Source organism: Triturus cristatus, chromosome 1_1, assembly GCF_964204655.1.
Source record: "Triturus cristatus chromosome 1_1, aTriCri1.1, whole genome shotgun sequence".
Taxonomy (NCBI): Eukaryota; Metazoa; Chordata; class Amphibia; order Caudata; family Salamandridae; genus Triturus; species Triturus cristatus.
In genome coordinates, this window is record NC_140579.1 from 237,232,197 (window position 1) to 237,243,909 (window position 11,713).

The 11,713-nt window shown below is 45.5% G+C and overlaps 1 long non-coding RNA gene across 1 annotated transcript; it reads right to left on the bottom strand.

Annotated features, from left to right (window-relative positions):
• Positions 1-233: 233 nt before the first annotated feature.
• LOC146870061 (uncharacterized) lies at positions 234-4,041 on the bottom strand. The gene is made up of 3 exons (XR_014969048.1): positions 3,975-4,041; positions 3,043-3,147; positions 234-253 (listed from the first exon to the last, which is right to left on the bottom strand). It is a non-coding gene; the product is annotated as an uncharacterized LOC146870061 (long non-coding RNA).
• Positions 4,042-11,713: the final 7,672 nt, after the last annotated feature.

Consider the following 11,713-nt stretch of genomic DNA (forward strand, 5'->3'; position numbering starts at 1 on the left):
AGTGAATTTATTTTAATGTCAATAACTCATATTAATCGTTAAATAATCATGTGTATACATTGATTGAATTACATAGCATAATAAGCTGTAACTGGTCAGTGAAATGCCAAACAAATGCTAAAGATTGGGATGTTTTGCAATCCTGGCCACACCTTTAACTCCGCCCACTGATCCAATCATCAGGTTATTCCCGCCTTCTGATTCTTCGCCCACAGTTCCCCTACTTTTTTTTTTCCCCACTTCGACCACTGATCTGGATGCAATGATAGAAGAAGCAAAATATCAGTCGGGTGGCGCACTATTCTAAGCACAGATTTTTCGCTTAATTGCTTTTAAGCCATGCCCTTAATTGCATCGGTCACGCCCCTTTGATAAACCCCCTTAGTTTTTTCATTCAACTTAAAGCCCAGGTCTAAACGCGCAGATGGGTTCTTGGCACACACAGCCTTGGCTGCAGCACTCTGCCGCACATTGAGGAAAAAAATTAGAGGGAACATTGGTGTACACACCCAAACAGTCACTCACACAATCACTCACAGACCCATACAGCCACTCAAACCCCCATAAATCCATTCACACACCCACTCAGAGACCCATACAGCCACTCACACACACACTCTCAAATGATAAAGGTTAAAGTTAGGAAATACAATTTAAAAAACTGTTGAAATTCACTGAAAAAAACAAAGGTTACAAGGAGTTTATAGTTAGGAAATAGAATTTAAAAAAACGTAGACATTCACTGAAAAAAGCAAAGGTAGAAGAGACCTTTTAGTTAGGAATTAGAATGAAAGAAACCTTAGAAATTCATTGAAAAAAACAAAGGTTACAGGGATGTTATAATTAGGCTCAGATTTCGCTAGTACAAAACCAGTGAAATTCAGCAGTTATAGTTGCCTGAGCTAACTATAACTTATGCCCCCGCAATGCAGTTTATGACCTCACATATTACATCACTCATGACATGGTCAGTGATGACATTATCCACAGAACCTCTCATATGCCCACTCACACCCCATACATCCACTCACACACTACTACTCACACACCCATTCACAGACCCATACAACTGCTGACACACACACTCATACAGCCACTCACACAGCCACTCACACAGCCACTCACTCACCCATAGTTACTCACAACCCCATACAGCCACTCACACACCCACATCGCTCACACACCCACTCACACACTCACTCACACAGCCATAAAACCACTCACATGCCCATTCATACACCCACAGTCACTAATACAACCACTCACTCACCCATACAGCTTATAACAGAGCTACTCACTCACCCATACAGCCACTCACACATCCATGCACTCATCCACAAAACCACTTGCATACCCATTCACTCACCAATACAGTCACTCATGTGCCCACTTACTCATCTATACAGCCACTCACACAACCACTCACTTACCCATACATCCAGTCAAACAGCTACTCACTTATCCATACATCTACTTATACACCCAGTCACTCACCTATAGAGCCATTCATACAGCCACTAAGTCACGCATACAGCCATTCACAAACAGTCATCCACCCATAGAGCCACTCACATAGCCAACACAGTCACCGATACACACACTCACACACACACACACACTCACTGATCCATACAGCCACTCAGTCACTCATTCGCCCATACAGCTACACTCACCCACCCATACCACCACTTAGTCACTCACTCACCCATACAACTACACTCACACCAACATATTCACACATACAGCCACTCACACATGCATAGAGTCACTCAGACACCCACTAACACACTGATACAGATAGTTTCAGTGCCACTCAGATGACTTATATTAAAAACAGTATCACTCATTAGCAATGTTCCCTCTAATTTCTTTCCTCTGTGTGCGGCAGTGTAAGGTCTCTGTGCGCTGCAGCCAAGGCTATGTGCGCCAGGAACCAGGCCGCACATGTGGGTGCGTCGACCAATGTTCCCTCTAATTTGTTTTCTCTGTGTGTGTCAGTGTAAGGTCACCTTACAGGGAACAGTGGTTGGTTGGATACATTCTTCAATTTCCGAGAGACATTAAAGAACTCAGTCACAGCTCTAACTGAGTAAGAAGCAATGCACAAGGCCTGATCCTCTCTCACCTGGGTGGTGGCAATCTCCTACTCAACAGCTTCCATCACTCTACATTCGTTCCATGGCACTGCATCCAATGTGTACACAACAAGGAGCTTCAGAGGGAAAATAAACCAGATCGCCCTCCACTCAATAATCAGCTTAAATACCAAAAGATCTGGTCTATGAAGGTGCCTCTCTTCAGGATGAAATAATCTATATATAAGTAGAGGTAGGGTTCCGCAATGCTTTTATTCCCATATACGTCTCGGTTTTCATTCATTAGATAGTAACCTCCTACTTTATACCTTCAATTTAAAAAGATTTTTATTTTATTTTACAATTGGTAGTCCCCGTATTTTACTACTCCTGCCCAGTATATGAGGGGAATAGTGTGAAAAGTGCAACAGATTTGATCATCACAATCAAAAAAATGTGAAAAGGCAAGGTGACCCCTCACGTGCGCACCCCCAATCAGGCCTACTGGTTGGTACTCACCAGCTATTCCCACTTTCATCATCATTGGTAGACATCTTGCCTTAAAAATAAAAAGTGTAGTGTCCAAACCAAAAGAAATATGGTGCAATAAAAAGTTGAAACAGTCACATCCCACGATGCGACCTAGTGAATCTAAAATTGAAGAAAGTTGCACTTTTCTCGATACCCATTTTATTATTCCTTGTGCACTTTAATCAAATTAAAAATGCACGCATACCATAATACTGAGCCAACATGCTTCATTGCCATAACAATTTGAGGCTATTTCTTCAGGGCAAGCAAGGTCGCCTGGCACTAGTAATGGACACTTCAATATCTTTTTTCTTTTCAGGGACTGTCCAATGTAAAAACAAAGGAAAAAACACACAACAAACCGTTATTCCCATCCATTCTCTCCCTTAAAAGGTCGTGAACATATCACTCTTAACATACAGAACTGTATATTTACCCTAATCGAGCTAAAGTCCTTCGTACCAGCTCTTTCCCATAGGTCACACCAGAGACTCCACCTGTGAGTCCTCTCGGTGGATTGACACTCAACTGTTATGTCAATCTACAAGGTGATACAAAGACCTTATTAATCACATGTTCACTAAAGACAAAACATAGTTCATTTTCACATGTGACCCTCGTGTCTGCGTAGTAAAAAAACGGAGGTCAATCTCCGCACATACTCCCAAGGTCAATTTCCTCACATAAACCTCTCAAGGGAATTGGTACCACGTATCAGGCGCGCAACACCCATTGGGCTCACCGGGCTTCAGCCCCCCCCGTCGTGTGTGACAGCCCGGCTGAGACAGCCTCGCGGGCTGGCGTCCGTCTAATTGCAGCCGCACCCGAGTACTTCACGGGTCTTTAAAAGACCATTTACTCGTTAATGAGGCTTTTGTTGTGTGTTCACCCCTTCTTACAGCCATTCTGCCTATGGCTGGAAGACTTAGCCCCTCCCGAAATTTTTTTCAGCCCCCCCCCGAAATTTGGCTCTAGTTGCCTGCCTGCCACGTATCTACATAGTTTACTACCCTTCACTGTCATCTTTTTGCTAGCGCGTCTCCGTTTAAAGTATGTATCCGGATTACGTTTTTCCTCTTAAAAGATATTTTGTAGAAACATCGTAAGTTGCAGAAGTCACGATTCAGACAACATCAACGGGTTACAATCCTCGTGCATACCTCTAAAGACGGTATTTTCACACTCACATGTGGTCCACTGCCTTTCCCTGTTATCATATTACCAGCACATTTATGCTTCCTTTTTACTTCTTAAACAACCAAATACAGTCAGCTTTCTCCATTTTTAGATCTTTTTCAAAAAGCTGTTTCTAAAAAAACCCGCAAAAGTGAACTTCTGACTCCTTTCTTACAGCAGGCATACCCTTACCGCCCGGGGCCTCACGGAGCACCTCGTCTCAGCCGTTCGATTTTCCGGCCGGACGCCTCGTATTTCATGCTCTCGCGAGGCCGTCCGGTCACGTGAAACGGCACCGCCATCTTAGATAGGGATTATTTTCACCTACAGATTTCTATTGTTCAACTAACTAATGCTCAAAACGATTAAACAGGCATTGCTCTATATCTTTTTGTTATTTAAAAATTACATATATCGCCAATCAATTTTTATTTTTTTTATTTTTTTATGTTATTCATTTTTATATGTGCACTTTCCTTTTCATTCGTTCTTTTTTTCTTGTAACTTTATCGCCCCCCCCCCCAAATGATACACATTGCTTGTTCTCGTCTACTCTTATCACCAAGGCACAGTACTGCAGCAAAAGAACCGGACTTTAACTTAGGGGGATTTTCAAATAATTCATTTTGAGTCCTGAATTCATTCTCTCCTATGTCCTTTTATGTGCAAATGAGATGTTGTCCTCCTTAATTTTAACCAATTTCCTGTTTCTTATTTAATAAGGAGTTTCTTGCAAGGGACACCACAAATGATGTAGTGTCAAATGCATAACATTCAGTGTGTTCCTAATCAGGATTAAAACTCATATTATATACTCCCCTCACGGACATCAAAACTTTATCCTCCTGACCGATATATAGTGGCCTTTACCATTTGTAAGACCTGGGGTCACCAAGCCCTAAGGGGGTAACGTAACTCGAGCGGCTGGGCACCCAAAGGCTTTTGTGTAAAGCGACCATACACCACACACAACCTCTGAAGCAGGGAACGCACACAATAAGGGTTTATGCACCAACTCAAGTTTATCTAAGCAGATGGGCATAAAGACAGTTCATTATACGTAAATGCAATTCATTAGATGAAATGCAGTTCATTATATGTAAATGCAATTCATTGGATGTAAATGCAGTTCATTATATGTAAATGCAATTCACTAGAAGTAAATGCAGTTCATTATATGTAAATGCAATTCACTAGAGGTAAATGCAGTTCATTATATGTAAATGCAATTCAATAGAGGTAAATGCAGTTCACTACATCAATTAGCATCTGTTGCACTATATTCACCAGCAATTCCCTCTGAGGCCCTAGGCCACCCTCGTATAACTTAACATCCGATGTACGGACTGGGAATCGTAGCGCCACCCCTGGGGTCTAGTGGGGGGCTCAGGGCCGACCTCGCGGGCTTCCTGGCCCTCTGGTACCCTTAGCGCCTCAGTGGGCGGTTACCGCGCTACTCGCAATAACTGCACCGTGAATCCTTGTGAGCAGAGCCTGCGGACGTAGCGTTACTCGTAATAAGTGAGCATCGAACACTTCAGAGCAAAGCCTGCGAACATAGCGTTAATCGCAATAAGTGAGCATTGAACACTTCAGAGCAAAGCCTACGAACTTAGCGTTACTCGTAATAATTAAGCATTGAACACTTCAGAGCAAAGCCTACAAACTTAGCATTACTCGTAATAATTAAGCATTGAACACTTCAGAGCAAAGCCTGCGAACATAGCGTTACTCGTAATAATTAAGCATTGAACACTTCAGAGCAAAGCCTGCAAACATAGCGTTAATCCCAATAATTGAGCATTGAACACTTCAGAGCCAAGCCTGCGAACATAGCGTTACTCGTAATAATTAAGCATTGAACACTTCAGAGCAAAGCCTGCGAACATAGCGTTAATCGCAATAATTCAGCATTGAACACTTCAGAGCCAAGCCTGCGAACATAGCGTTACTCGTAATAATTAAGCATTGAACGCTTCAGAGCCAAGCCTGCGAACATAGCGCTACTCGTACTAATCAAGCTTCAAGTACTTCTGTGCAGTTCGTGGGGTACAACGCTGCTCGACAGTCTCGGAGGCGAGGGGCAATCCCTCGGCGGGGTGTCAAAGTCTTGAGTGAACGGGGGGAACTCCCTTGGAGGGGGAATCCGGGTGTCAGGGTGCGGTGCCGCTCCCGGTCTGTAGGGGGTGCACCGGGTCCGTCCCAAGCCTCCCGGCTTACCTTGATCTCGACGTCTGGAGGCGTCCGACCCAGCTCCGGACTCCGCAGTAGCTCCTTCCGCGACGGGCCAGGCCACGGCCTTACACACCTCTGCATGCAACTGCCACGGCAGCGACAGGGCCCCGGGCTTCTCCGCGGGCCACGCTGGGGTGATGGTGCACACTTCAGGCTTCCGGACCGCAGCGGTGAGCGCGCTCTGGTCCCCGCACACACAGGGGGGGGGGTGTCAAATTAAGCGGGAGAGCTCCGCGCTCAACGGGGATGGATGCCGGGGATCCCAGGCCAGGTCAGGGGGCGCAGGGGTCTCAGCGCCAGTACCTGGTTGATCCCCAGTCGTTCCGCAATCAGCTTTAGCGTAAAGTTTCAGTGTTCAGGTTCGACATGAAGTCTCAGCATTCAGGTTCAGCATGCAGTCGTGACACGAGGTCTCAGCATTCAGTTTCAGCATTCAGGTTCAGCATGCAGTCGTGACATGAGGTCTCAGCATTCAGTTTCAGCATTCAGGGGTGACCTGAAGTCCTGATGGCGCAGATATTTCCGGCGCCCTTGGGGGGTTCTGTTCCTGGGGTAGGGATTAAGTTGGGGACTAGGTCCTAACTAGTGAGGCTGGGCAGAGGCTCCCTGGGTCCTCCTACTGCTGGGCAAGATCAGTGGGCTTTACAGGATCCCTCACTCACTTAAGAGGCAGCACCTAAATCCTGTCACTCTCAGAGGCATAAGTCCCTGGCTAGGCCCTACCGCCTAAAACTCCTGCGTGGATTCTCCAGCTCTGCTTTACCCCACTGGCCAACTGCCTAGAAAATGTTCCCTCCCTCTGTTAAGTAGCCTTATGTCAGGTGACCTCTATCCAAGGCGGCAAAAGTAAAAACACACCTCCCTTCTAGAAGGTTCCAGGAGCTTCCCCATTCTACCTATGGGACAAAAAAGGCGGGCTGGTGTCGCAACATTGTTGTGGGGTTCCAGCCAGCTCCTGGCAGCTAGGGTGCTACTAGAAAGACCACTCTGCAGTAGCAGGGGCCTGTGGCAGCCATCTTGGGAGAAGGGAGCACCTGCACCTTAACACTGATTGGCAATGAAAAGGCGCCTGGAGACCTAAGAACAACATCAAAATGAGGGTGGAAAAAATGAGGCACGATCAAAAATAGAGGGGGAGACCACCCTAGGGCTGACAGGTCCAACACGCGTCCCCCCCAGCCGAAAGAGGGGAGAGCTACCCAACCTCTAGGGAGTTCTCATCACTAAGGCGGAAAAACCTGGAGAGACCGTCAGCATTGGCGTGGTCAACTCCGGGCCGATGTTCCACCCGAAAGTCCATCCCCTGTAGGGAAATGGACCACCTCAACAACTTGGGGTTTTCGCCTCTCATTTTCATGAGCCAGCGAAGGGGGCGGTGGTCAGTCTGAATTAGGAAGTGAGTTCCAAAGAGATATGGCCTCAACTTCTTCAGAGCCCAGACCACTGCGAAGGCTTCTCTCTCAATGGTGCTCCATCGCCGTTCCCGAGGGAGGAGTCTTCTGGATATGAAGGCCACTGGTTGATCTTGGACCTCGGCGTTGAGTTGCGAGAGCACCGCACCTATGCCGTGCTCTGAGGCGTCTGTCTGTACAATGAACTCCTTACTAAAATCTGGAGTTGCGAGTACTGGAGCGGTACTCATCGCATGTTTCAGCGTGTCAAATGCCTCCTGGCAAGCAGCTGTCCATATAACCTTGCGAGGCTGCTTCTTTGAGGTTAATTCTGTCAAGGGGGTTACGATGGTACCATATCCCTTGACGAACCGGCAGTAATACCCAGTGAGGCCGTGTGTCAGGCCTCCAGAGAACGAAGAGGCGACAATGGGAGCAACGTTGGGGTCTTTCGGCCGCCCAAGACTGAACAGATGGGCAAAGGAAAATTCATGGACAGAATTAAATAGAAAGAGGAACTCCAAGATGGCGGCCGTGCTGGAAGCATAGCGGCAGTCTAGTCTTTCTCCCCACAGGTGTTCCGAGGTTAGGAGAGGCGCGCGCTCCTAGAGGACGACGCACTTCACTGAGGTAATTCAGAGAGAGAGCAGTTAGAGATTAGAGTTCCTGAGTAGATTAGAGAGAGCAGCTGTAGAGTTAGTTGATAACGTCAGAGTAACTGAATAGTTTCCACGTCAGAATTCTTTCACAATTCCGAGAGAAGCACAGAGGAGATTCCGAAGAATTACTGAGACAAAAGACGAAGAATTCACTTCAACCTTCGTGAAGACTTCCAATCATCTCCGTTGATCTCGAGCAGATATTCGGAGGTCGTTGGCGCCATCCGGTGACAGAAAAAAGAAGACCGAAGCTAAGTACTTTTGAGGGGCTTGGGAAAATCAAATGTAAAAGTATATGACAGAAGAGAATTCTTAGAAGACGTACCTGATAGTCCTAGTCTTCTGTAATACGCCCCGAGGAATAAACAGATATGTTAATATAGAGACAAGAAATAAACAATATAACAAATATACTCACCATAGTTCTCTAGAACCGTGTAGCTGGAAATAAGGAAAAGCAAGGAACACACTAGCTTAGCGCAAGAATAGTATAGAGTAAAAATCACTTCAAGAAGAATACACGGAAGAAGAGGACAGCTAGAAATATCCACTCCTGAAGTAAGCCAAAGAAATATACATTTCTAGTTTTAAATATTAATTTGAAAAAGGGAAAAGGGTTATGAGATAGAATTAACAGAAGGATGTTTTGTAGAGAAAAGAGTTGGAAGGAAGAACCAGAATCACAGAAAAGAATGGAAAGAAAAATCACCACACAACAAGACAGACATACAGAAGAGGGGCACAGAGCTTGAAACCCAGGGTAGGTGAAAGTACGAAGAGAGGGAGAGAGTGTTAGAAGCAGAAGGGAACAAGAAAGTTATTGTGTTGTCTTCTTGTTTAAGGTTCTAATTTACAAGAGCTGACAACAGCATTAGGAAGAAGCTGAGAAGGATAGCGGAGAACCGGAGTTTCAGGACCAGTCTCTTCTTTGTTTATTATTTTATCCACTCCCCCCTTCCCCCTGCAGGGTGGTTTTGGAGTCCAGGTGAATATTACTGGAACTCCGGTTGCCTTGTAGAGGGAGTTGGGAATTAGCATCTCTGTTCCTGTGCAAGCACTTCAGATAAACGATCTCGTGATTCTGACAGAGTGAAGTGCCCAAGTGATATACTTGTACCCGGACAGAGATGGCAGAAGGAATAAACGTACAGACTCTGGGAGTAGTGTTAGAGACCATTCAAAAGGAGTTAGTGGCGGTAAGAGAGGAAAACCAAAACTTGAGGCAGGAGGTGATGAACTCGAGAAAAGAGACAGCTGCGTTAGTTCAACGAGTCAAGCAACCCTTCGGTTCAGGGAGGGACGCGTTAGGTCCATCTACTGAAGACCCAAATAGAATAACCACACAAGTAATCCATTCATTGTCCCCAGTTATTCCGTTGGCTCCTCCCGAGCGTTTTAGTGGGGACCCACAAAAGGCACAGCTATTCATCACGCAGTGCTCTTTGCATTTCATGTGTCGCCCTTCCATCTTCCCTGATGCGCAGTCTAGGGTGGCCTTTGTTTTATCGTACTTGAGTGGAGATGCGGCGTCCTGGTCAATGCCTCTGGTCTCCCGGGATGATCCTCTGCTACAAAACTATGAAAACTTCAAGCAAGAATTTCTTCGAATTTTCGACAGACGAAGAATATCTCAAGCAGTAGATAATGAATTATTGGACCTGAGGCAGGGAAATCGAGATCTAGTAGCTTATCTGGCCCAATTCAATAAGTTAGTCGTGGAAACAGACTGGCCGGAAAGCAAAAGAGCTGCAGTTTTTTATAGAGGTTTAAGAGACGAACTTAAAGATGTTTTGGCACAAATACCAAATAGACCCACAGGAATCTCAGAATTAGTGGACCTGGTCTTGGAAATAGACTTTCGTCAAGGAGAGAGAAGAGGAGAAAAAAGGAAGGACTTCAGGCCAATAGCTCCAAGATTTGACCGGGTTCGGCCGGAAGGAAACAAGGCAGTGGAAGGACAAATGAATTCGGAACCCATGCAAATTGGAATGATAAGAGGTCCCCTAACCAAAGAAGAGAAAGAGAAAAGAAGGGCAGGAAATCTTTGTATGTATTGTGGCTCCAGTGGGCATTTTGTTAGGGGTTGTCCAAGAAAACCGAAGACCCCCTTTAAGCCGAAGGAAAACTCGCAGCACCACCAGTAGCGGGAGTTGGACCGGTGGATGCTAATCAGAAGTCAACTCCAAAAGAACATCAAGTGGCTAACACTCTACAGTCGTCAGCTCCACATCTAATTCTATCCATGGTACTCAAGTTCCGGCAAGAAACGTTGACAGAAGTTTCAGTGATGATAGATTCCGGAGCCACCGGAAACTTTTGTGATATAAAATTTGCTGCCAAGGTGGGGTTACGAGCTATCTTGAAATCCAAGAGTGAACCGGTTCGGGCTGTAGATGGGACGAATCTCTCATCTGGACCAATAGTGAGTCATACTGAACAGGTACAATTGATTTACTGTGATGGACACGAAGAACTCATTCAATTTAATCTAATTGACGCACCACAGTTTCAATTTATCCTGGGCCTTCCATGGCTCACTGAGCATAACCCAACAATAAACTGGAGCACAAGCACAAGAACCATAGTGATGGATTCAGAATATTGTCGAAAAAATTGTTTTGAAACAAAAGAAGGAACCAGAGAGTGTAATCCAGCTCAGGCCTTGTGCACAGCAGAGATGTCTGTCTGTGCGATAGACTCCCAGAAGATTCCGTCGGAATATGAAGATTTTGCCGATGTTTTTGACGAAACAGAAGCAGAACAATTGCCACCCCACCGGGTTTATGATTGTAAAATAGATCTAGAGCCAGGTTGTAATCTCCCCTGCAGTCGGATATACGCGTTGACAGAAAAAGAACATCACCACTTGAAGGAATACTTGGATAAATATCTAGCGAATGGATTCATTCGCCCATCCCAGTCACCCGTATCTTCGCCTCTTTTCTTCGTGCCCAAAAAGCAGGAGGGAGATCTCAGAACCTGTATAGACTATCGCGCAATCAATAAGATCACCAAAAAGAACCGATACCCGCTTCCTCTGATTTCTGTTTTATTGGATCAGTTGAAGGGAGCGCAGATCTATACAAAACTAGATCTTAGAGGAGCCTACCATCTTGTGAGGATACGCGAGGGGGATGAATGGAAGACAGCCTTCAGGACTCGATTTGGGCTGTTTGAATATCAAGTTATGCCTTACGGTCTGTGCAACGTCCCGGCTGCCTTCCAGCATTTCATCAACGATGTTCTCAGTGAGTATATTGATCAATGCGCAATAGTGTACATCGACGACATTTTAATCTATTCGTCAGACACGAGTCAACACCAGGAACAAGTAAGGAGAGTGCTACAGAAGCTTAGAGAAAACAAATTATTTGTAAAATTGGAGAAATGTGCATTCGGGGTCTCCCAAGTGGAATTTTTGGGTTTTGTTTTATCTCCGGCTGGCATGAAAATGGACGAGCAGAAGGTGAAGGCCGTGGTAGGTTGGAAATCCCCAGAGTGTGTCAAGGAGGTCCAGAGTTTCATCGGGTTCGCGAACTTCTATCGAAGATTTATAAGCGAATTTTCATGAAAAATATTACCCTTGACGCGTCTACTGAGAAAAGGAGTGCGTTTCGAATGGACGGAAGAAACAGAGAGAGCCTTT